General features: G+C 37.0%; 1 long non-coding RNA gene across 3 annotated transcripts in view; it reads left to right on the forward strand.

Moving 5' to 3' along the window:
- Positions 1–26,306, forward strand: part of LOC307191396 — a 646,337-nt gene that overhangs the window by 329 nt on the left and 619,702 nt on the right. For all 3 annotated transcript variants that reach the window (XR_013829746.1, XR_013829747.1, XR_013829748.1), the window contains exon 2: positions 10,824–11,031. This is a non-coding gene — a long non-coding RNA (uncharacterized lncRNA). The remainder of the gene's footprint in view (positions 1–10,823; positions 11,032–26,306) is intronic.

Here is a 26,306-nt window from a genome sequence, read left to right on the forward strand (position 1 = left end):
CAAGAAACTGCGCTTTTTATCCTGTACGTGTTCTTTCCCTCACCTCTACCCACCCAAATCATCTTTTGGATGGACTGCGTCCTTGGAGTAAAATGTTCAGAAATGCCCTTTCGTGAACCACATTTAAAAACTCCCTGGGATAGGAGAAGCGGGCGGGCTGCATAGTAGTTTGTTAGCTTTGACCTTTACTCTAGCTGGTGGCGCTCGAGCTTTGGTGTTGGGGAAAAGACGGTTAGGCCTGGCGGTCAGGATACCTGGGTTCCTGAGAAAGACATTTAACTGCCAGGGCCGCAATGGCCTTGAGTGTTCAGAGGATTCCTGAGGTGTAAGGCCACCTTTGGTTTGGGGAGTATGTAGATTTTCTCCCTGCAGATTGCCAAATAGTCAGGTATCCTTTATTTTTTGTGCTGAAGATGTAAGCAGAAGCAAGATATCTTTATTCTCAAATATAAAATCAGTTCAGTGAAGATTCTCAAATTTGGGGAATTTGTTTGCATGCATTAGTGAATCCCCATTTCAGCAAATTTAAGTTTAAAAAAAATCTCTCCCGGTGGTTTATTAACCAGGAAAAAAAACTCTTGAAGTCGATCTTGGATCGATCTTGGACACTGCACTTTCCCCTCTGTAGTCTATAGAGAGATTAACCTTTGCAAATGCTGCTTTGGAAATACATTCTTTGTTTGACTTGACTTGTGCCCCCTCCCCCCCCACAAATATTATCGAGGTTTGAAGTTTAGACAAGCTACCTTTCAATGGTGTGTCATGATGTGGCAGCATTGGCATCTGGTAAAATTCTTTGCACTTTGCTAAGTGGAAAAAAATAATTAAATTTTATGTCAATTTTTATTATTTTTGTTTCAACACTACTCTGAAATAATGAAATTAGCATCTTTATAGCACTTCTGTAGGACAAGTGGAGGAAATTCATGAATCTTAGTAGTTGATGAAAAGTAGCTTTCCTATGTTCTTAAAAAATACAATAACATTATATCAATTTCACAAGAGGTTATTAAAAAATAAAGCACTTTTTAACCTAAACTATAAATTATTGTATAATACAGGTAGGAAAGCTATATATTTTAAATATTTTTAATAACTGTCATAACATGGACTATTCAAAAAAAAAGTCAAGTTGTATGTGAAATCACTTATCCTAAAAGAGAATCAATGAGTCAATAATTTGCAATTTCCAGAAGGAATGTCTGCTCTTCGTACTTGAACTATTAAAATAAGAAGACATCCTCGAAGGAAAATCTCATGTCACCAAATGTGTTCCACAAAATTGTTGGTATTTATGCAAAGCATGATTCCTTTCAACAACTTCTTCCATGGTTACTGTCATTTTTACTACAGTTTTCAGTTGGAGTTTCAGAGTATAAAAATGATTTTGCAAGATTTTACCAGGTCATGATGTGCTCTCTGAGAAATCTCTTTAGTTCCCTGAAGTAGTAATGGGTTCCCCTGAAGTGCAGCAATAATTTATTAAATGGATCTCTAGTGGCCTAGAGGTTTTTATTTTTTTTAATAGATCTTTATTGGAGTATAACTGCTTCACATTACTGTGTTAGTTTCTGCTGCACAACAAAGCAAATCAGTCATATGCATACACATGTCCCCATATCCGCTCCCTCTTCAGCCTCCCTCCCACCCTCCCTATCCCACCCCTCTAGGTCATCGCAAATCACCTATCTCCTTGTGCTATGCTGCTGCTTCCCACCAGCCAAATATTTGACGTTCCGTAACGTATATATGTCAATGCTACTCTCACTTTGCCCCAGCTCCCCCCTCCCACCCCATGTCCTCAAGTCCATTCTCTACGTCTACCTCTTTATTCCTGCCCTGCAACTATGTTCATCAGTACCATTTTTTTTTTTTAGATTCCATATATATTTGTTAGTATACGGTATTTGTTGTTCTCTTTCTGACTTACTTCACTCTGTATGACAGACTCTAGGTCCATCCACCTCACTACAAATAACTCAATTTCATTTCTTTTTATGGCTGAGTAATATTCCATTGTATATGTGTGCCACATCTTCTTTATCCATTCATCTGTTGATGGACACTTAGGTTGCTTCCATGTCCTGACTATTGTAAATAGTGCTGCAATGAACATTGGGGTACATGTTTCTTTTTGAATTATGGTTTTCTCAGGGCATATGTATCCATTCAGCCAGTCTGTGTCTTTTGGTTGGTGCATTTAATCCATTTACATTCAAGGTTATTATCGATATGTATGTTCCTATTACCATTTTCTTAATTGTTTTGGGTTTGTTTTTGTAGGTCTTTTTCTTCTCTTGTGTTTCCCACTTAGACAATTTCTTTAGCATTTGTTGTAACACTGGTTTGGTGATGCTGAATTCTCTTAGCTTTTGCTTGTCTGAAAAGCTTTTGACTTCTCCATTGAACCTGAATGAGATCCTTGCTGAGTAGAGTAATCTTGGTTGTAGGTTTTTCCCTTTCATCACTTTAAGTATATCCTGCCACTCCCTTCTGGCCTGCAGAGTTTCTGCTGAAAAATCAGCTGAAAACCTTATGGGGATTCCTTTGTATGTTATTTTTTGTTCCCTTGCTGCTTTTAATATTTTTTCTTTCAATTTAATTTTTGTTAGTTTGATTAATATGTGTCTTGGTGTGTTTTTCCTAGGGTTTATCCTGTATGGGACTCTGCTTCCTGGACTTGGATGACTATTTCCTTTTCCATGTTAGGGAAGTTTTCAACTATAATCCCGTCAAATACTTTCTCAGTCCCTTTCTTTTTTTCTTCTTCTTCTGGAACCCCTATAATTTGAATGTTGGTGCGTTTAGTGTTGTCCCAGAGGTCTCTGAGATTGTCTTCAATTCTTTTCGTTCTTTTTTCTTTATTCTGCTCCTCAGCAGTTGTTTCTACCATTTTGTCTTCCAGTTCACTTATTCATTCTTCTGCCTTGGTTATTCTGTTACTGATTCCTTCTAGTGTATTTTTCATTTCAGTTATTGTGTTGTTCATCTCTGTTTGTTTGTTCTTTAGTTCTTCTAGATATTTGTTAAACATTTCTTGTGTTTTCTCAATCCGTGCCTCCATTCTATTTCCAGTATTCTGAATCATTACTGTCATTACTCTGAATTCTTTTTCAGGTAGATTGCCTATTTCCTCTTCATTTATTTGGTTTTGTAGGTTTTTACCTTGCTTCTTCATTTGTGACATATTTTTTTGCCATCTCATTTTTTTCTTTTAATGAGTGGGATTGTGTTCCTGTCTTACTGGTTGTTTGGCCTGAGGCTTCCAACACTGGAGTTTGTAGGCTGTTGGGTAGAGCTGGGTCTTGGTGCTGAGATGAGGAACTCTGTGAGACCTCATTCCGATGAATATTCCCTGGGGTCTGAGGTTCTCTGTTAGTCCAGTGGTTCAGACTTGTAGCTCCCACCACAGGAGCTTCAACCAGACCCCCAGATGATGAACCAAGATCCCACAAGCCACGTGGGGCAGCAAGGAAAAAAAAAAGAATAGTAACAAAGTAAAAAATAAAATTAGACTAGGAAATTAACAGATATGTTAGAAAGAATATAAAAATACAAATATAGATGAATCAACAACCAGAAGGTACATCAGTATCACAATAGTAAAAAAGAGGAGGAGGGAAAAGAAAAAAATATATAGAAAGAAAGAAAAAAAAGGGGGGGCATGGCCTTGGCTGTGGAGGGTGGGGCCTAAGCAAGGGTGAAGTTTGGGCAGTGGACGGGGCCTGTGCTTAGGACTTTTCCAGCCCTGTGGGCTGTGGGGGGTGGATCTTAGGCTCAAGGAACAGAAGGGGCCCCAGGCGTGCCCCCTACCCCTGGTCTCAGAGGGCGGGGGACCTCCTCTGGGAGCCCAGCAGGCTTCCTGGGCTCGAGTGGGCGGAGCAAACGCCTTCTGCTCCTCTCCCGCTCCTCTCAGATGTCTCCTACCTCCTGCCTTTCCTGATCTCCCTGGCCTCCCTCCTATGCCCCCAGGACCCACTCGGCCTGGAGGGGGTTTGGAGGGCAGGGGACCGGCCTGGGAGCTCAGCAGTCTCCCTGGCCCGAGTGGGCCAGGCGATCGCCCTCCGCTCCTCTCCAGCTCTTCCTGGAGAGTGCCTCCTGCCTGCCTCTCCTGATCTCCCCTGCCTCAGAGGCGCCGATCCTGTCTGACCTACAGTTCTCCTCACCCCTCAGTCCCCCCACATCCTACCGGTTCACTTGGACGTTCCTCCCATCTCCTTGGGCATCAGAGTCTCCCACCATTGGCCGGCAGGCACCCTAATTGTGGGGAGATGCCAACTCCGTGTCTTCCCACACTGCCATCTTGACTCTGCCGCTGGTCTAGAGGTTTTAACACAAATTTTTCTTTGAAGTTATTATACAATTGAATAACTTTAGAGTCGTAGTTTCCAAAGTGTGTAACTTCAAGCCCTTGTCCCTCAAGATGCTCCTCCAAGTAATACATTCACTACAAAAGTATTTATTGAGCTCCTGCTGTATGCCCTGGCTGAGGCATTAGGAACAATGGTGAAGAAGAGAGATATACTTACCTGTCCTGTTAGAATTTATAGTTCGGTGGAGAAGACAAATTAGTAAACAAGTGCAAATGAGGTTTACACAAATTTGTTTATACAAGTAAAATAAATGTAAATCATGATGAAAATAACAGACTTTGAAGTAAATAATATGAAGAACCTCTTTCTTTTAGAGATTCACAATGCATATCAGTGGATTAAAGGCTCTGAGGACTTCTACCTAAAAACATTTGCTTAACATCTTCCCAACAAATTCCCAAATTTTTTTTAGCACTGAATCTTTGTGAGCAATGCTATTAATAAAATAGAACCATATTTGTGGAACAGTGCTTTTTGAAACCAAAGAATCCAATAAACATAAAATTCTGTTAACATTACCTTACATTTTTTGCCAAAGCACATTCACAGATTTTAATAAATTTGTATGTATATAATCTGTTTGAAATAGATTGAAGATAAAATTATATACAAACGTATACATATATTAATAAATTTTAATAGATTTATAAGAATATATTTTATAGATTTTGTCTGAAGATAAAATGATGTAGACACATTTATAAATCTATTAGAGTATATGAGTATATATCTGTATAAGATAGATATTTTGTAGCTAATGTTGTTTCATGAATGGATTTCCATATATCAACATAGTCCAGATGCTTATAATTATTAGTTGCTCTGTAGTCCGTAATATTGGTATAGAATTATTTTCTTAACCCTCAGCTTTAGGATAATACATTTTCTGACTCTTTTGCTATTGTAACTAACACTGCCTTAACTTCTTTGAAAAATTTAGTCTCTGTGATATGAAGTGAAGGGAATATTTCTGATATCAGTATTTTATTAAACATTTAAAATGTATATTTTTTGATGATAAGCTTCAAAATTTCAGTAGAAGCAGATTTGATTCTGGATCTCATAGATGACCACTTTATAACTGAGTACAAGTATGCAATTTCAGAACCCATGTTTTTTGCATTTGTCATTGCATTGGTGCCTAGCAGTATCACCCTGTCAAAGCCTAATGAGAGAACTCACAGCTGAACAATAAAAAGACAACCCAATTATAAACTGGACACATGATTTGAATACATATTTCTCCAAAGAAGATATGCAAATGACCAACAAGAACATGGAATGATGCTCAGCATCATTAGTTCTTAGAGAAATGCAAATCAAAATCACATGAGGTATCACTTCACACCCACTAGTATGGCTATAATCAAAGTCAGTATTATAATATTAAGAGTTGATGAGAAAGTAGAGAAATTAGAATCCTCATACATTGATGATGGGAATGTAAAATGGTGCACCTATTCTGAAATAGTTTAACAATTCTACTCCTAGGTATATACCCAAGAGAATTGAAAACATGTCCTTAGGAAATCTTGCGCTCAAATGTTCACTGCAGTATTATAATAGTTCAAAAGTGGAAACAACCTAAACGTCTTATCAATTGATAAATGTACAAATGAAATGTAGTATATTCATATAATAGGATATTATTCAGACATTATAAAAATAAATGAAGTACTGATACAGACTACAACATAGATGAATCTTGAAAAATTAGTTCAGGTGAAACCTGCCAGACACAAAAGCCCATATATTTTATGATCCCATCATATAAAATGTCCAGAATAGGCAAATCCATACAGACAGAAAATAAATTAGTAGTTGTTAATTTACTGGCTGATGGAAAAGGGAATGGGGAATGACTCCTTAATGGGGAGGGGATTTCTTTTCGATATGATGAAAATATCCTGGAATTAGATAATGGTGATGGTTGCACAACTTTGTGAATATACTAAAAACTACTGAATTGTACACTTTAAAAGAGTGAACTTTATAGTATGTGAATTATATTTCAATAATAAAAAATAGTATCAGGAATTGTCTAAAAAAATTTAATGAGCAAATATAGACTTAGTTTCTAACAAGGCATTTGCTTCTAGCGAAGACCAAATAACATTAATTTGTGCTCTTCCAAGGTATATTTAGCAGTTGACAGAAGAGAAAAAAGGGATGGGAGAAATTAGTCACTATCCAGCTCATTTTAACTAAAACTTTTTTTATTACGTAAATTACAGGTATACAATATAGTGGTTCACTATTTTTAAAGGTTATACTCCATTTGTGATTATTATAAAGTGTCAGCTATATTCCCTGTGTTGTACAGTATATTCTTGTAGCTTATTTTATACCTAATATTTTGTACCTCTTAATCCCCTACCCTTTATTGCCCCTCTTTCCTTCCTTCTCCCCACTGGTAACCACTAGTTTGCTCTCTATATCTGTGAGTCTGCTGCTTTTTTGTTACATTCAACAGTTTGTGGTATTTTTTAGTTTCCACATATAGGTGATATCATACAGTATTTGTTTTTCTCTGTCTGGCTTATTTTGCTTAGCATAATGCCCTCCAAGTCCATCCATGTTGTTGTGAATGGCAAAACTTCATTCTTTTTTATAGCTGAGTAGTATTCCAGTGCGTGTGTGTGTGTGTGTGTGTGTGTGTGTGTGTGTGTGTGTGTGTGTGTATACCACTTCTTCTTTATCCATTCATCTGCTGATGGACACTTAGGTTACTTCCATATCTTGGCAATTGTAAATAATGCTGCTATGAACATTGGGGTGCATGTATCTTTTTGAGAGCTCATTTTAAGTATGTTAAACCAGAAGATCTACGAAGTTTCAGTCAGTACCACACTCACATTACAAGCAGCAATTTAATTTCTGTCCAACAATATCATTCTTCATACTCAGTTGTCTGTGAACTTTTTGTGAAACCCAGGTCTCCACTGACCAGTTGTGTCTTGATTTCCCCATCTGCTAAATGAATATAATGGTGCCCACCTAATAGAGTTGTTGTGAGTTTTAAATGAGTTGCTATATGTAAAGTGCCTACTACCCATTAACTAGTATATATGTTAGATATTACTTAACAAACTTGCACATTTGTTTTGGTTTCATAGTTACATACATGTTCTAATCGTAAGAAATTTACACAAAGTTTTGTATTTGAACGTAATCATGTAATTTTTAAAAGAGAAATTTAAGTCAACAATGTGGCCATTGAGAATTTTTCCCCCTTCTTTTTTCTTTAAAAGGAGTTCATACTTTACTCAAATTTGAGAATCACTGGTCTAGAATAAACTTGGGCTTTTTTTCTCTCTCTGTACACCACTTTGTACCCTCTAATACATCACAGGTATCACTCTGCAGTCTTAAAAATTAATAAGGATCAACCATACTCAAGCCCAGTTGTCTTGTTAGTAAGGTTTTAGTTCAAATACTACTGGGTAAGTGAAAAAGGTAGCATGTTGCATGCAAATTTGTGGACTAGGAGTTAGAATGTCTTCAACGACTTATGTAAGCCTTTAGCAAGTTGCTTAACCACTCTTGGCCTTAGTTAGAGTGTCTTTGAAATAAAGGTTGGCTTTCAGGAATTCCCCGGTGGTCCAGTGGTTAGGACTTGGGGCTTTCACTGCCATGGCCTGGGTTCAATCCCTGGTCAGGGAACTATGATCCTGCAATCCACATGGTGTGGCCAAAAAAAAAGATTGGCTTTCAAGTCCCTTCAAGGTCTAAAATTTTATGACATTTTCAGTATACCTACTATTATATTATGATAAGTTGTTATGTACACCTAGTACTTAAAAACGAAATGTGCCTTTCAAGGGGCCAGACTTTCATTTGGTATCATTCAGTTGGGAGTTTCTAGGTGTTGTTCTGTCCTTTTCTCATTGCCTGGTATCAGTTTGAATACACAGTTAAATTCCCCAAAGTAGCAGAAGAGAATATAGTCAGAAGGACAAGTTATAGTGATTACTTAAAGATTGTAAAATTAACTGGAAAATTCACACTTGGCTGCGTAGGATTAAAGAATCATTCCTGATTTTTTTCCACTTTTTTTAACCCATCATATTCTTTTGATGCTCTTTTGGGCACCTTTACCAGCTCTACGTCAAATGTTGTAGAAAGCACTTGTGGTAGCTGGTCTCCAAAGATGGTCTCCCTTGAATTATACCTTCTAGTATTCATACTGTTGTTCAAGATTCCTGGGTTGACCCCATTTAACAAATAGAGTACAGTAGTGGTGATGATTTGTAATATCTAAGTCTGGATCACAAAAAAGCCTTGTAGCTTCTGCCTCGGTCTCTTAGAGCTCTTGTTATAGGCGAAACAAGTAGCCACTTAAAATTTACCTTAGACCACCATGCTGTGAGAAAACTCAACCCAGGCTCATAGAGAGGCCATAGGAAGGGACAGATGCCTGACCAGCCTACCCAGTTAAAGTGTAAATCATGTGAGTGAAGAAGCCATCCTTGATGTCCAAGGCAAGCCTTCAGATGACTTCAGCCCCATCAACTACCTGAGCAAAAGCATGAAAGTCTCCAAAATGAGAATCACCAAGCTGAAGGCAATCAATTTACAAAACTGTGACAGAAAATAAGTTGTTTTAAGCTGTCGATTTGGCAGAAATTTGTTATGCAGTGATAGATAAGCTTGTTTAAGGACCCAAAAATGCTCATTTTCTCTTTTGATCAAGAATATCTACTTTAGGGACTTCCCTGGAAGTCCAGTGGTTAAGACTTTGAGCTCCCAATGCAGGGGGCATGGGTTCGACCCCTGGTTAGGGACCTAAGATCCCACATGCAGCACAGCTGGGCCTAAAAAAAAAATCTACTTTATATCCCTCTCATACGAACTCTTTTAAATAAAGTACAGCCATACTTTTTTTCAGTAGACAATTTCCTTCTTTGTTTCAGTTTTAAAATTTTTTATTTATTTTTGGCTGAGTTGGGTTTTCGCTGCTGTGTGGGGGCTTTCTCTAGTTGCAGCGAGTGGGGGCTACTCTGCGTTGCGGTGCGCGGGCTTCTCACTGCAGTAGCTTCTCTTGTTGCAGAGCACGGGCTCTAGGTGGTCAGGATTCAGTAGTTGCAGCACACGGGCTCAGTAGTTGCAGTGCGCAGGCTTCAGTAGTTGTGGCACACAGGCTCAGTAGTTGTGGCCTGTGGGCTCTAGGGCGCAGGCTCAGTAGTTGTGGCACATGGGCTTTGTTGCTCCACGACAATTTCCTTCTTTGTTTCATTATTAAAAAAAAAAATCTCAAAGACATTATTTCACAGTTTCATGTCATTTCATCATCTTTTTGATGCCTGGTTTAAGATGCATTTTCCAGGAATAATTGAGTCATCATCAGCATTACGAATCCTGTTGTTAACACCCATGAAAGAAACTTGCTTTAAGAAACAAAACCCAACTGCTCTTTCTATAAACATAAATGTTTGACCCTTATGACTGTAAAAGGATCAGAGAAGATTAGGAGTGGGAGAGATATTAAACAGGAGTCTATTTTAATCTGTTTTCATTATTTTTGACATTGTATTTAACCTAGGTCATTTATTTTAAAACACATTTAAGTAAAATTGAAATGTCATTTAAAATGTTGGAATTTTATAACTCTAAATCCAACTATCTCTAAAAAAGAGATTGCCATTTATTTTTATACAAATGTTTTAAGAACTGACAAAGTGCTTATAAATAACAAAGTGTTTTATAATACTTAATTTCATACAGTACCACCAAAATAAATTCTATTTAGGTCAAAGTGTTAAAATTTAAAGTTTTATTTTTAATAAAACGTAAGTTGAGGGGGAATGTTTGCTGTAAGTTTAAAAGATTGATGTCAAATATTTAAAATAGCTCATACAAATTCAGAATAGAAGCAAAAGTTTAGGCTCCAATAAATGGACAAAAGAATTGAATGAACATTTTAATAAAGAAGAAATAAAATTGTTTAATAAACAGAGACACTGGGAAAGATACAATCTACGGGCTTTCTATAATCTCTTTATTCTTTTCCTGTTTATTAATTTTGAGCAATTAAGTATTCACCTCTCTAAGCGAGTCACCAAAGGTTTTACCATTTAAAGGACCTTTTTAAAGTTTGCAATAAACTTTGTTAAGGCAAAAAGTAAGAGGTAGGCCATTGGCTTAAAAATGCCAAAGACGACATTTCTCTTATTTTTATTATGCAATTATTTAATAAAGGAGTTACCAGACTTCCAGTATTCAGTATATTTATATACTGGGCCTATTGTTTCCTAGATTATTCTACTCCAGTAAATTTACCCATTTTATGAGCATCTATATGTTTTGAGTCATCTTTTCCAGAAGCATGTCATTAAGAGGGTTCATGTTTATTTTTAAACATTAACTAATAACTTTTATTTTTTGTGTTTTTTCAAACTATTGATTTATTCAACAAATATTTATTGAATGTTCTTTTTGTGTCTCTCTAAGGGGCTGGGGACACAACAGACAAAGCAGATCCCCACCTTTGTGAAGCACGCATTGGCGTCTCAAATATTTAAACCACGAATTCACCAATGGAGTTTGAGTAGTTAGAAAAGAAAAGAATTCCAATGATTGAGCTTTGGAACATTCCAACGTCTGGTGTTGAGAGAGATGAGGAGTAAAGGACAAAGGAAATTAAGATGCCACTAATGAGGTAAGAGAAAAAGTGGGACCGTTGAGTGCCCTGGAAGCCAAGTGAAAAGAATATTTCAAGGAAAGGGGTGTAATCAGCTGTGTCAAGTGCTTTTGTGTGATCAAGTAGGATGAGAAATGAGAACAAGATTGAAAATGTGAAGGTCACTGATAACTTACCCCGTGGGAGTTGGTTTAGAGAAGGGGAGAACAGAAACTGGAGACAAGTCAAAGAACGGGCCAATCCAAGTATAGACAACTCTTCTTAAGACTTTTGCTGTAAAATAAAGAAGAGAATTGGAGTGGTGACTGGAGGAGAAAACAGGGTCCAGAGCCAGGAACATTTTATGATGGAAAAAAATTGTATACATAGGCTTATGGGGACGATCCCATAGAGAGTAGAAGATGGATGATGCAGAACATAGAGTGGAGAGTTGCTGGAGCCAGGTCATTGAGAAGGCAAGAGGGGATGGATTTAGTGCACAAACGGTGGACTTGGCCTTTCCTAGGACGATGAACAGTTTATCCTCAACAGAAGAAAATGTGCTATCGATGAGTCCAGATGCAGTGAAGTGGCTAGATGTTGTGGATGAGCTTGGGGAAGTTCTCCCCTGACTGCTTCTTTTTTCTCAGTGCTATAGGAAGCAATTGTCTGCTGAGGGTGAGGATGAGGGAAAATGAAACTTTGGGAAAGGAGGGAAAGGCATGAAAAATGGGACAGATAGCACATAATAAGAAGGTAGAAATAGGTCTAAATGTAACAGTAATCACCACAACTATGAATGGAATAAACTTTCCAATCAAAAGGCAAAATTTTCAGATGGGATTGAAACAAACATTTATGCTATTTACATAAGTCAGATGTAAATTGCAAGAACAGAGAAAAACTAAAAATTAAGGATTCAAAAGGCGTACCTGTGAGATATCAAGTAAAAGAAACATGATCTAACTATATTACCAGGTAAAATGACTTTAATGAGAGTTATTACATAATGATAAAATATTCAGTTCACCAAGAAGATAAAGTAATTCTAAATTTTATGTCTCTAATAATGTAGCCTCAAAACATAATATGACAGAACCACAAAGAGATTTTTTAAAAATTTACCACCACAGTAAGAGATTTTAGCACAATTTTTGAGCAATTGAATCTTTAGTTAAAATCTTTTTATAAAGTAAAACATAAACAGCAAACAAATAAAATCAGGCACAGGAGGCTTTCCTGGTCAGTTATCCAAACATTCAAAGAACAGACCAATCCAATATAACACAAACTCTTCCAGAAAACAGATGAGAAAGAATGTTCCCCAACTTGTTTTATGAGGTTAGCACAACCTTGAAACCAAAGTTAGTAAAAAACAGTACAATTTTATTTTTTAATTTAATGTAAAAATTTTTTAAAAATGAACAAACTGATTTGCTTGATAGCAAATTTTAAAAAAGATAATACATTATGATTAAGTTTATTACAAGAATGTTAGATGATTTAACATTAGAAAATATATTACTGTATTGTAATTCACTATACTAACAGTTCAAAGGAGAAAATCATATGATCATCTCAATAGATGCAGAAAAAGCATTCTGCATAACTCTATTCATAAAAACAATTTAGCAAACAGAATAAAAGGGAACTTTTAAAACTGAAGCATAGGGGCTTCCCTGGTGGCACAGTGGTTAAGAATCCACCTGCCAATGCAGGGGACATGGGTTTGAGCCCGGGTCCGGGAAGATCCCACATGCTGTGGAACAACTAAGCCCTAGCACCACAGCTACTGAGCCTGCGCTCTAGAGTCCGTGAGCGACAACTATTGAAGCCTGCATGCCTAGAGCCTGTGCTCCGCAACAAGAGACGCCACCGCAGTGGGAAGCCTGTGCACCGCAATGAAGAGGAATCCCCTCTCACCGCAACTAGAGAAAGCCCGCGTGCAGCAGTGAAGATCCGGTGCAGCCAAAAATAAATAAATAAAATAAATAAATTTAAAAACAAAAAAACCCTGAAATATAGTTGATTTACAATATTGTGTTAGTTTCAGGTGTACAGCAAAGTGATTCAGTTATATATAGAATTTTTTTCAGATTATTTTCCATTATAGGTTATTATAAGATATTGAATATTGTTCCTTGATACAATAAATCCCTGTTGCTCGTGTATTTTGTATATAGTAGTGTATACCTATTAATTTCATACTCCTAATTTATCCCCCCCTCCCTTTCCCCTTTGGTAACAATAAGTTTCTTTTCTATGTCTGTGAATCTGTTTCTGTCTTGTGAATAGATTCATTTGTATTATTTATTTTTATTTTTTTATTTTTTATAAATGTTAACTCCATTTCTTTTTTTTTTTAATATTTATTTATTTATTTGGCTGCACCGGGTCTTAGTTGCGGCACGCAGGATCTTCATTGCTACATGCGGGAGCTTTAGTTGCGGCACGTGGAATCTTTAGTTGCGGCATAAGAACTCTTAGTTTCAGCATGTGGGATCTACTTCCCTGAGCAGGGATCAAACCTGGGCCCTCAGCATTGGGAGTGCAGAGTCTTAGCCACTGGGCCACTAGGGAAGTACCTGTATTATTTTTTAGATTCCACAGATAAGTGAGATCATATATTTGTCTTTCTCTGTCTGACTTACTTCACTTAGTGTGATATTCTGTAGGTCCATCCATGTTTCTGCAAATGGCAATATTTTATTCTTTTTTATGCAATATTATATGTATATTATATATATATATATATGCAATGGGAAATATATATATATCACATCTTGTTTATCCATTAATCTGTTGATGGACACTTCAAATAGTGTGCTGTAAATAGTGCTGCTGTAAACATTGGGGTGATGTATCCTTTCAAATTATCATTTTCATCTCTTCTGGATATATACTCAGGAATGGGATTGATGGATCGTATGGTAGCTCTATTTTTAGTTTTTTAAGGAACCTCCATACTGTTTTCCATAGCGGTTGCACCAATTTACATTCCCACCAACAGTGTAGGAGGGTTAAAAGGAAACGTTCTTAACCTACCTTTGGGCCTGCGCCCAGCACTTCCTAATGTAGTGTTGAAAGCATGTCCTTAAATAATGAACAGGACAAAGATATCTTCTATTCCCATCACTGTTCAACATTGTACCTGTAGTCCTAGCTTGTGCAGTAAGGAAAGAAGAAGAAATAAAAAGTATAATGATTAAAAAGGAGGAAACAAAATTGTCATTATTCATAGATGGAATACAGTTGACTCTTGAACAACAGGGGGTGGTCAAGGGGGTTAAAGGTGGAGGTTCCACTTCAACACAGTGGGATGTAAGCTCTCTGTATCCATGGTTCCTCATCTGTACGTTTAACCAACTGTGGATCATGCCGTATTATAGTATGTACTTATTGAAAAAAAAATCCATGTGTAAGTAGACCTGCACACTTCAAAGTCCTGTTGTTCAAAGATCAACTGTAATTTTACATAGAAAACCCGAGAGTCCACAGATAAAGTATAAGATTTAATCAGAGTTTAGCAAGATTGCTAGATAAAAACATCAACATACAAAAGTCAATTGTATTTCTATGTAGCAGCAATGAATAGTTAAATAATGCAATTAGGAAAGATACCATTTCTTATAGTAACCCCAAGCACCAAGTACCTACTAATAGTTAATGAAAGTTAAGCAAGCTCCTTATGGAGAAAAGCATTAACTGTATTGGAAAAGGAATTAAAGAATATCCAAATGAACATAAAGATCTTCCAAGATCTTCTTGGCTAGAACTCAGTATATTAAAATAGCAATTCTCCCCCAATATATCTATTTTTTCAATGTGATTCTAATGGTTGTCCCATCAGGGTTTTTCATGGAACTAGACACATTAATTCTAAATTATCATGGAAGAGCAAGAGGTCAAGAATAGTCATGAAATTCCCAGAGAAGAAGAACGATATAAGATGATTTGCTGTTTCAGATATCAAGGTTAACATAAAGCTGTGAAAATTGTTTAACACAGGGTTAGGCAAACAGACCAAGGGAATGGAATAGAGAACACTGAAACTGACCCAGGCATAGAGGAAAAATTTGATTTGTACCAGCGCTTGTATGTCAGTGGGCTGTTGTTTATGTTAATTTATAAAACATCATTTTTTGAAAAAAAGAAACTGTACTTTCCTCCACAAAAATCAAGTCTAGGAAAAATGAAAGACTTACTCTGAAAGGAAAACTTGAAAATACAGGAAAATATCTTTAAAGAGGAAAACATAGGAAAATATCTTTGTAACCTTTGAATGAGGATAGATTTATTAAATAAGACACATAAGAAGATGAACCAAAAGAGTAAAAAATTTATCCATTTTACACTAATATTAAAACTCCTCATAATCAAAAGAAACCATGGAGGGACTGAAAAATATTAGTTGCATTGCAAAATGGTATTTGCAGTGTGTAAGCAAATGATTAGCATCCAAAAATAACAACTGTATGAATTAATAAGAGCAGCATCCATCCAAAAGAAAAATGATCAAAAATATGTGCACAGTATTCAGCCTGGCAATACCATTCCTGTTATATGCCTCCAATACTTTTGTCTCTGAACCTATTTACACTCTTAAAAATTATTTGAAGAACCCCAAAGGGTTTTTGTTTCTGTGGGTTATAGCTGTCAACATTTATTTATAAATACTTATTTCGTGTCATATAACAATAATAGATAATGACATGTTAATGTAAATAACATTTTTATGAAAAATAACTATATTTTCCAAAACAAAAGTGAGAAAAGTGGCATTGTTTACATTTTTTCAAATTTCTTTAATGCCTGGCTTAATAGAGCATGGTGTCTACCTCTGAGGATGGGGGTGGGGAGTCAACTATAACAAAGAAGGGCACTTAGGAGACCTCTGAGACACTAGCATTTTATTCTTAAGCTGATGTCTGCTGCATGAGTGTTCATTTCATTAATAGGATTTTAACTACGCAGACATATTTCATACAAATTTTATTTAAATATGATATAATTTAAAACATATATTTATAAGGTAATACAAATCAGTTCAAAATGACAAAGCAATATTAGAAACACATTGGCTTTGAAATGGAAAGTGAGAGCTTCAGGTATGGTTTGATCCGGAGTCCATATCTACAGCTGGGGAAGAGATCATTTTCCTTCAGAGCACAAAGACTACATTGGGAAAGGCTGAATACCAGAATGAAGAACCACTGAAAGAGGAAGAGTCTAGGCAGGGAAAATTAGTAAATGTCCAGAGCCACAAAACATAAAACAAGTGTCACAAATACTTCAGTTAGCATTTCTCATCTTGCACTCAACTTTTAAAATGCTTGTTTTTCCTGTTTGACTTCTGCTAACCTGGATTTCTAGCTGGAATGAAACTTATTAAGAGGTATAATTATTTTATAATATCCCTCAATTATTTTGTACCTGTAACAGTCCAACTTATGCTTTAACTTTTTGCTCAAAAGATATTTTGATTCTATAATAAGCACTCCTTTTAAGTGTGGTGACATTCTGACTGAGAAATAGTCTTAAAAGCTTGTTAAAATAGTGACTGCTGTGCCTTGTATTCCAGATATTTTTACAAGTCATAATTAGGATCATATTGACTTTGAATGTAATTGCAACTTTAATTTATTTTATCTTATTTAATTTTTCATGTTTTTCTAGTTTTAAAACTGTTATTATAATAGACAACTTTCCCAAGCTAATTATTATTATTATTTTTTAAACAAATTTATTTATTTTATTTATTTATTTTTGGCTGTGTTGGGTCTTAGTTGCTGGGCGTGGGCTTTCTCTAGTTGAGGCGAGTGGGGGCTACTCTTTGTTGCGGTGTGTGGGCTTCTTACTGCGGTGGCTTCTCTTGTTGCAAAGCAGGGGCTCTAGGCCCATGGGCTTCAGTAGTTGTGGCTCGTGGGCTCTAGAGCACAGGCTCAGTAGTTGTGGTGCATGGGCTTAGTTTCTCCATGGCATGTGGGATCTTCCCGGACCAGGGCTCAAACCCGTGTCCCATGCATTGGCAGGCAGATTCTTAACCATTGTGCCACCAGGGAAGCCCCCAAGCTAATTATTATTATCACAGTTTATCATTTCTTTTGAATAATTGTGGATTTAAATAATTTAAAATTTCCCCTTTAGGTCCAAAAGTTTTAAAGAAAATTATTCTTTTTCAAAATTTTTAAATTGAAGTATAGTTAATTTTCAATGTTGTGCCAATGTCTGCTGTACAGCAATGACTCAGTTATACACATATGTACATTCTTTTTTTATATTCTTTTCCATTATGGTTTATTCCAGGATATTGGATGTAGTTCCTTGTGCTATACAGTAGGACCTTGTTGTTTGTCCATTCTAAATGTAATAGTTTGCATCTACCAACCCCAAATTCCCAGTCAATTCCTCTCCCACCCACCCCTTGTGGCAACCACAAGTCTGATCTCTATGTAAAGAAAATTATTCTTGATAGTAATCTCTCAAGACCTTAAACAGGTTAAATGCTATGTAATTTAATGTTTTGTTCATGGCTCAGGGTCATTAGGAATGTAAATTACTTTGTAATAATTACAATAATTTTAAATGCAAGTAGCTGTTTGTTTCTATACTTGAGATTATTCTAACTGGTGAGTGTAAATTTTTTATGTTTTTTAAAAATTGTATTGTTTTATTGGAATATAGTTGTTTTACAATGTTTTGTTAGTTTCTACTGTACAGTGAAGTGGAGTTCCCTGTTCTATACAGCAGGTTCTCATTAGTTATCTATTTTATACATATTACTGTATATATGTCAATCCCAATCTCCCAATTCATCCCACCCCCCCCTTCCTCTCTTGGGGTCCATACGTTTGTTCTCTACATCTGTGTCACTATTTCTGCCTTGCAAACCAGTTCATCGGCACCATTTTTCTAGATTCCACATATATGCGTTAATATAGGATATTTGTTTTTCTCTTTCTGACTTACTTTACTCTGTATGACAGTCTCTAGGTCCATCCACATCTCTACAAATGACCCAATTTCGTTCCTTTTAATGGCTGAGTAATATTCCATTGTATATATGGACCACATCTTCTTTATCCATTCATCTGTCAATGGGCATTTAGGTTGTTTCCATGACCTGGCTATTGTAAATAGTGCTGCAATGAACACTGGGGTGCATATATCTTTTTTTTTTTTTTTGTGGTACGCGGGCCTCTCACAGTTGTGGCCTCTCCCGTTGCGGAGCACAGGCTCAGGATGCGCAGGCTTAGCGGCCACGGCTCACGGGCCTAGCCGCTCCGCGGCATGTGGGATCTTCCCGGACCGGGGCATGAACCCGTGTCCCCTGCATCGGCAGGCAGACTCTCAACCACTGCGCCACTAGGGAAGCCCCATATATGTTTTTGAATTATGATTTTCTCAGGGTATGTGCCCAGTAGTAGGATTGATGGGTCATATGGTAATTCTATTTTTAATTTTTTAAGGAACATCCATACTGTTCTCCATAGTGGCTGTATCAATTTACGTTCCCACCAACAGTACAAGAGGGTTACCTTTTCTCCACACCCTCTCCAGCATTTATTGCTTGTAGATTTTTCTGATGATGCCCATTCTAACCAATGTGAGGTGATACCTCATTGTAGTTTTGATTTGCATTTCTCTAATAATTAGTGTTGTTTAGCATGTTTTCATGTGTTTTTTTTGCCATCTGTATGTCTTCTTTGGAGAAATGTCTATTTAGGTCTTCTGCCCACTTTTTGACTAGGTTTTCTGTTTCGGTCTTTGCTCTCAACATGAGCTTTAATTTTCTGAAGCTGTTAATATGCCAGCACCTAGCAGCAAAACTTTTCTAAGTTGTTACAACTGAAGTGCTACAAACTGATAAACTAGTTAAAAGCGTGACATAACCATGTCAAAAGTATCTGTGAATAGGCTTTGAGTAAAGTTCTCACAAAAAGGAAGTACTTGAATTTTAGAGCAAAGTTTTTTTAATTTTGTTTATTTATTTGGTTGCGCCAGGTCTTAGTTGCAACAGGTGGGTTACTTAGTTGTGGCTCACAGGCTCCTTAGTTGCAGCATGCAGGCTCCTTAGTTGTGGCATGCGAACTCTTAGTTGCGGCATGCATGTGGGATCTAATTCCCTGACCAGGGATCAAACCATGGCCCCCTGCACTGAGAGTGCAGAGTCTGAACCGCTGTGCCATCAGGGAAGTCCCAGAGCAAAATTTTTGATACCCCTTTTATTTTTTATTTATTTATTTATTTTTGCGGTACTCGGGCCTCTCACTGTTGTGGCCTCTCCCATTGCGGAGCACAGGCTCCGGACGCACAGCCTCAGCGGCATGGCTCACGGGCCCAGCCACTCCACGACATGTGGGATCTTCCTGGATCGGGGCATGAACCCGCGTCCCCTGCATCGGCAGGCGGACTCTCAACCACTGCGCCACCAGGGAAGCCCCCTGATACCCCTTTTATATCACAACAGTTTTAAAATTTTTACTTATAATTTTCCTTCTTACCAAGTTTCTAGTTATCTTTTACATAGTTAAAATTTCTAAGGAATCCTATGAATATGGATTGTTTTATAATCAGGAAAGAGTACTAAATATGAATGAAAATGCTGAATTGTTTCAGTTATATATGATTTTACCACTGTAATGTTTAAATTCTATACTTCCTGCTCATAATGTTGACTTTAAGCTTTATTAATTCCTTTCTAAACTATCTGTGATTTCTGTTTAAAAAGATTCTGTTTTTAATTGTCTCTTTTTCTTCAAAAATTATTTTAGTGATTTTTTATTTCTCATTTTATATTAAAACTGTTTTGTTGGTGCTCTGAAACTTTCAAAAATCTCCATTGTCTGTAGGACAAAACACAGACTACCAAAACTCTTCTCTAGTGTATTCCCAAATTACCTACCTTCTTTTACCAAGCATATCCCTGTCTAAGCTCTCTTTTCACATCCTATTGGTCTAGAATATGTCATTTTCAGTCCTATTTCCTGGTGAGCTTCTACTAAATTACCTGCCTGTACTAAGTGATCCACTGATTAGATCCCTTTTCTTTATGAGACCTTTCTTGAGTTCTCCCAGCCCACACAAAACTCTCTCCTCCAATTATGTATGACACATTATCCTTACTACGGACGTAGATCTTGCATGCTGTTTTGGGTTGGCACTCTTTCTAGAGTAACCTTTGGATGATTTTATATATCTATAACACTTAGTTCAGTGTTTATCCATAATACCTAGAACACTGTCTTAGTAGCTACTTGGTAAGGATATAAAAATGGGTGGGTTCTTTTCATTTAGAGTACACACCAGTAGTCTACCTGGGAGAGTTCTTGTCCTTTCATGATGAAGTGGTGTGGGTTCCCTTTTGGCGAGGAATCCTGGCAGGCAGAATACTGTGAGTACACGTTTCTACCAGGAAAGCAAAATACAGACTGCGAGCCAAAACTCAAGTAATTCTGGCCAAAGACATAAATAGCCAAATTCCTTCAGAAATAGTTTCCTAGAAGCCATTTGCATTGACTGTGCTTTGCTCCAAACAGCCTCCTTTAAAAGTGTAAATCTTTAAAACTGTGGTGAATCTAATCATTGCAGATTGATAGCTTGGAGTAGTAGTGTTTAACTGTTGACTAAAATCATCTAGATTATTGCTTCCGTAATTCAATACAGTTTGGAAAGTCACAATTCATTTTCTGCAGATATGTGGTTGAAAGTACACATCTTTTTAGAACTGGAGTACCTTCTAATTTCTGAACAGTCTTTCCTCAAGTGTGGAATTTGTTGAACCTAGGGTGCAGAAGGAATTAAAAAAATATGTGAGTGTCATTGTATAGTGATTAAAGAGTCAATGGAAACAGCATTTTTCCTTAATGTGTACATTGATCAGAAAGTTGAATTCCTAAACTGGGTTAAAGACATTCATATCTTTAAATACCCAGAGGTGTACAATCAAAATCAAATAAACAAGTGTTTATTAATTGCAAACCAAGCCTTACATGGGATGAAAAGATATCTAAGCCATAATCTTTGTTTCTTAAAGTTTGCAATCTAAATAAGTAGCTATAGGTAGATAATGTGTTATTTATTGAATGAATTCATGATAGAATAAAGCAGTACATCATACTTGCCAAAGAATGATACAACAAAAATATTATCACCAGACAGAAAGGGAGAGGAAGTTCCTTCAGGCTGGGATGAGTATAGAAAGCTGTATGAAAGTGAACTCAAAAGGTGTACTTGAAGAATGGGTGGACTTTGAATAAGGGAAGAAGAGAGAAAAAGACATTCTTGGAGATAAGGAATGAGAACAAGGTGAACAAGGCCATGGAGTCAAAGCCATTTTAGGAGGAGAGTGAGTAAATTGGTTTTTCAGAGAGGTGAAAAATTATAGATTAGACTAGGAAAGGAGTTTGGAGTCAGATTGTAGAAGAGTGTGAATGCCAGATTAAGGACTAAGGACTTACCTTATAAGCAGTGAGGAGCTATTTAGGGAAGATTTTGATAAAAGAAACAGCTTAATCCAAGTTGAGTTTTAGGAAGATTAATTTGTTAGCCATGTGCCATTTGCAAAGGAAGGCAAAGAGGCTTAGAAGACTAATAAAGCAGTTCAGGTGTGAAGTAGAGCAGAGGACATATGTAATTTTTCTGTCCAGCATCCCCTCTTTTCTGATTCAGTGGTTTAGGTGGAGATGACACCATTCTCCCTCACGAGCTATAGGTAGGCAGATGACCCTGATGTGCTCAATTAAAGGAGTCCATTCCTCTGGTCATAATTATTGGTTCATGAACGGGCACACACTCTAAACGGAGCCAATTAGCATTATCTCTAGAGCTTTTTTTCCTAGACCTATTGGGAAAGATACCCACTTCTTCAAGGATCCTAACATTGTCAGTGGTCATCTTTCCTGCCACATTGTGTGGTTGCCAGCCTCCAAGATGGTCCTCAGTGTTCCCTCCTGATGGTCATGACCTGTATAATCTCCTTCCATATTGTATTAGAGCTGGTCTATATCAGAAGTCCCCAACCTTTTTGGCGCCAGGGACCAGTTTCGTGGAAGACAGTTTTCCACGGACCGGGGTGGATGGCTCCGGGATGATTCAAGCACATTACGTTTATTGTGTACTTTATTTCTACTATTATTACGTTGTAATATATAATGAAATAATTATACAGCTCACCATAATGCAGAATCAGTGGGAGCTCTGAGCTTGTTTTCACTTGCCACTCACTGATAGGGTTTTGATATGAGTCTGCAAGCAATTGATTTATTATGGTCTCTCTGCAGTCAAACCTCTCTGCTAATGATAATCTGTATTCGCAGCTGCTCCCCAGCGCTAGCATCAGCGCCTCAGCTCCACCTCAGACCATCAGGCATTAGATTCTCATAAGGAGGGCGCAACCTAGATCCCTCGCATGCGCAGTTCACAGCAGGGTTCATGCTCCTGTGAGAATCTAATGCTGCTGCTGATCTGACAGGAGGTGGAGTTCAGGAGGTAATGCGAGCGATGGGAGATGAAGCTTCGCTCGCTCACCTGCTACTCACCTCCTGCTGTGTAGCCTGGTGCGTAACAGGCCATGGACCGGTACCAGTCCATGGCCCGGGGGTTGGGGACCCCTGGTCTATACGATGAATGAGTATACAGCAGAAGTGATGGTATGTTATCAGTGAAACTGGGTAGGGACAGAAGCTATAGATTCCAAAGTGGAATCAAGTCTTGGTAAATCAAGACAATTTTTAGATGGAAGGGAACACAGAGTTTTTTAGTTTGACAAACAGTTATATCATTAACAGATGTAGCAATGTCTGGAAAGGGGATTTGTTGTTGTTGTGGGAGATGGACAGGAGGAGATAAGGAAATTATTTTCAGGTTGAGACTCTGGATAGCAGCATTAGGAACAATGGCTGGTATTTATAGAAATAGATTGTCTCACAAAATAGTGAGTTCTCTGTCACTGTATGATTCCTTATTGAGAATGTTAGAGACTGGACTTATTATAATAATATAGCATCTAAAGTCACATCCAAGCAGATGATTTGATTTCTATTAGCTGTTAGACACACACTCAAAAGAAGGGATACTAAAAATAAGTGGAGATGATAGCCATAATCTCTCCTACCATAGAGCTCTTAACAGTTTTTTCCCTTGTTTCTCACTTGTTGCATCAGGTGAATTATAATCTCTGTTGGAGCGTACCGAGTTCAGTAGACAGACCGGAACCAAGATCAGGGGACTCGTCACAGCCATCTCTCAACTTTGCAAATTACTTTGGTTCCATTCTCACTTGATTCTATGCTGTATAAAACTGGCCATCTCAGAAAATACTCAGAAAAACAGAGAAAAACAAAAGATACCCCAGCAAATTGACAAACCTATATGTCTTCTTTCCATTGGAAATGATTTTATGTCCTGTAAATATCTTTCCTATATTGCTCAATACACTCAAATCCCCCTTTTCGTTAATTTTCTTTTCTTTTTAAAAAAGTTATCATCTATTCCTTTTTTCTGAAAAATTTTCCATTTTCTTTAACATAACGACAAAGCAAACAAAATACATTGCTTGGAGATAATAAAACAAAAATGTAGAACGAGGAAATTAGACTAGACAATTCTGAAGATTCCTTTTAGCTCATAAATGTAAATAGCAATCCTAAGTATTGATATTTTGTATTCAACAGCACTGAACTCCTTTAGTAATAGTTAAAATTTTTTTAATGACACAATTATACAAACTATGTTTTTCAATACTTTTTCATCAGATTGTTGTAAAATTCTGTGAACATTTAAAAGGCATTTATGGGCTTGAAAAAGCTAACGTGCTTCTCTATTAAGCATCTTATTCATAAGAAGCCAAATCTTGATATTCAATAGGATATGTGAAAAAAAGCAAACAAGGAAGTGGGACAATGAGAAGAAAACAGGTTCATCAGATTCTTGACTCATTCTCAGCCTCCCTTTACCTCTCACCTTGGATTCACTGAGTACTTGTTCTTTCAAGTCTGGAAAAATCTCTCCTGCTTGTGAGATCCGGTAGATGCCTACTCTGGAGATTTATTGTTTACTTTGCTTGCATCCAGTTGAATATTTTAATGAAAACTGGAGCCTTCCTTAGAAAATATTTGTTTTGACAAGTGGGAAAGGATTAGCAAAAGCATTGATAATTTGAGTGATTTTATAAAACCACACAGCAGAATTTTTCATCACTGGAAAGACACTTAACATATTAAGGTTTTCTTATGCCATCTAGGAACAACAGAAAGACCAAGCTGTTGCAATTTTCACTCATCAATTATTTGATGAAAGCAAGGGAATTCCCAGACAGCCATTTTTAAGTACGCCGCAAGGCTAAAGGGGCTATTTGACTTTTAAATTCTGTTTGTGTAAACAAACGCAAACCAAGACCCAAATCGTGGGTCAGTTGACCTCAAAATTTTCCCTTCTTGATATTGTTCTTTTCCTCTGTCCCTCCCTGCAGCCTCCCTCCTCTTATTGACAGTTCTTCTTACCATAAGCTATTATAATATAGAAGGTATTATCTTTCCAGATAAAGGCAGAATGCCAAAGTGGGAGGCAGAATTTTGGCAGTATTCCTCTGTCCCTCCCTGCAGCCTCCCTCCTCTTATTGACAGTTCTTCTTACCATAAGCTATTATAATATAGAAGGTATTATCTTTCCGGATAAAGGCAGAATGCCAAAGTGGGAGGCAGAATTTTGGCAGTATTCCGAATTTTCTGAAAGACAATGTTCATTCTTCTTCCTTTATCTCCTTAGAAGTGAAAAATAAATCTCACTAGCCTTAATGGAACAAATGTAGCTCAGCTCTCAACAGACAATGTGTTCTTTTTTTCTATAGTCACTTCAGGGGGAAGATTCCTGAGCCTTCATTGTACAAGACTGTTTAAAAAATATTTTTCTCTTTCTTTTGGTATGACTTGTGCAGTATACAAGTGTAACTGAGTAATAAAATTTTAGTTTTCATGCTACAAATCTGGTTGCCCTAATTTAAAATTATATGTTGAATGATGAAAATTAAGCATTTAGTTGCCAAGGGAAAAAGGAATTCTATCTTAAAATTGTTTAACTACACAAGCTTGGTGTCTTTACCACTCATATTTTCCATCCAGAAAGTTGTCGGGAAAACCATTCCCCCTCTACTAGAGATATTGCACAAATGTAATGAAAATCTAAAATAATTTTGGTTTTCACTGCCCTTTTCTTATGAATTAGTCACAGTTTCTGTGTTATTCTTTGAAAAGAACCAAAGGATGGATTTTGTCAAAAGATTACTATGAAGAAGGAAATGTGGTTTGGGATTGACTAATAGAAATATGAGAAGAAGGTAAGATACTAGCTATATGAAAACAATTGGCCTTAAAGAAAATTCAGAAAGACTTGATTTGCCTTGTACAGATAAAGACATTTTATTTTATAGCCTATGTGATACAGATTTAGGAAACTTTAGTAGGTATGGCATTTAGGTATGCCTAAAACTTAGACAAACCGACTATTCTGTATTTGAATTTCAAGTTTTTAAAATAATATTCAATGAATTTTACACTAGATTTACTTTTTGGTAGATTAAAAAATAATTTTTTAAAAAGAAGAAATAGTGTCTCTTAATTTGAAAGCATGTCTCACTATCTTGACTAGTCCATGGGATTTTAATGATTATTCTGGGGTTGCTTTTGAAGAGGAACTACTGCTAGAGATATTGCTTAACTTTTATCTATAATGTCCAGGGATCTGAAAACCAAGGAAGTCATGGTGGTGACTGATGGGTGTGTCAGACTGTTTGTGTCTGTCCCAATAGAATGAAGTATTTAGTATTATAGTCATGGAACAAGGTCCAGATGTGAGTTTTCAAGTGGCTGTTTTCCCAACACTATTACACACCTCACCCCTTTGGTAACCTGAAGCAAGATCAGATTTACTGCCTTTGGCTGGTGAGCTTGTTAAGCCAAGAATGAGGATTTCTGCAGAGAACAGAGAGATTTGCTCTGTTGTGAGTCTCTGGACTCTTCACCAACCCTTCCAGTGGCACAAATGCACACCCTTCATCACAAAGGAGACCAAACACAAGAGTGTAGAAAGATCAGTGCCAAGCTCTCAGCATGACACAGTGGCTACAAAATCAAGGAGCCTTGGATCTCAGACCTTGTTCTGCCACCTACAAGTGTGTGATTCCGGAACAGCCTCCCCTCTCTGGCCCCAGTGGTGTCTACAAAATGAGATTCATGGAGGATTTATGTTATGAACTTACGCTACATATTTAGAATTACAGAAATTATTTTGGATTAGGAATATATAGACAGTAGAAT

This window comes from Stenella coeruleoalba, assembly GCF_951394435.1.
Source record: "Stenella coeruleoalba genome assembly, chromosome: 9".
NCBI classification, from domain to species: domain Eukaryota; kingdom Metazoa; phylum Chordata; class Mammalia; order Artiodactyla; family Delphinidae; genus Stenella; species Stenella coeruleoalba.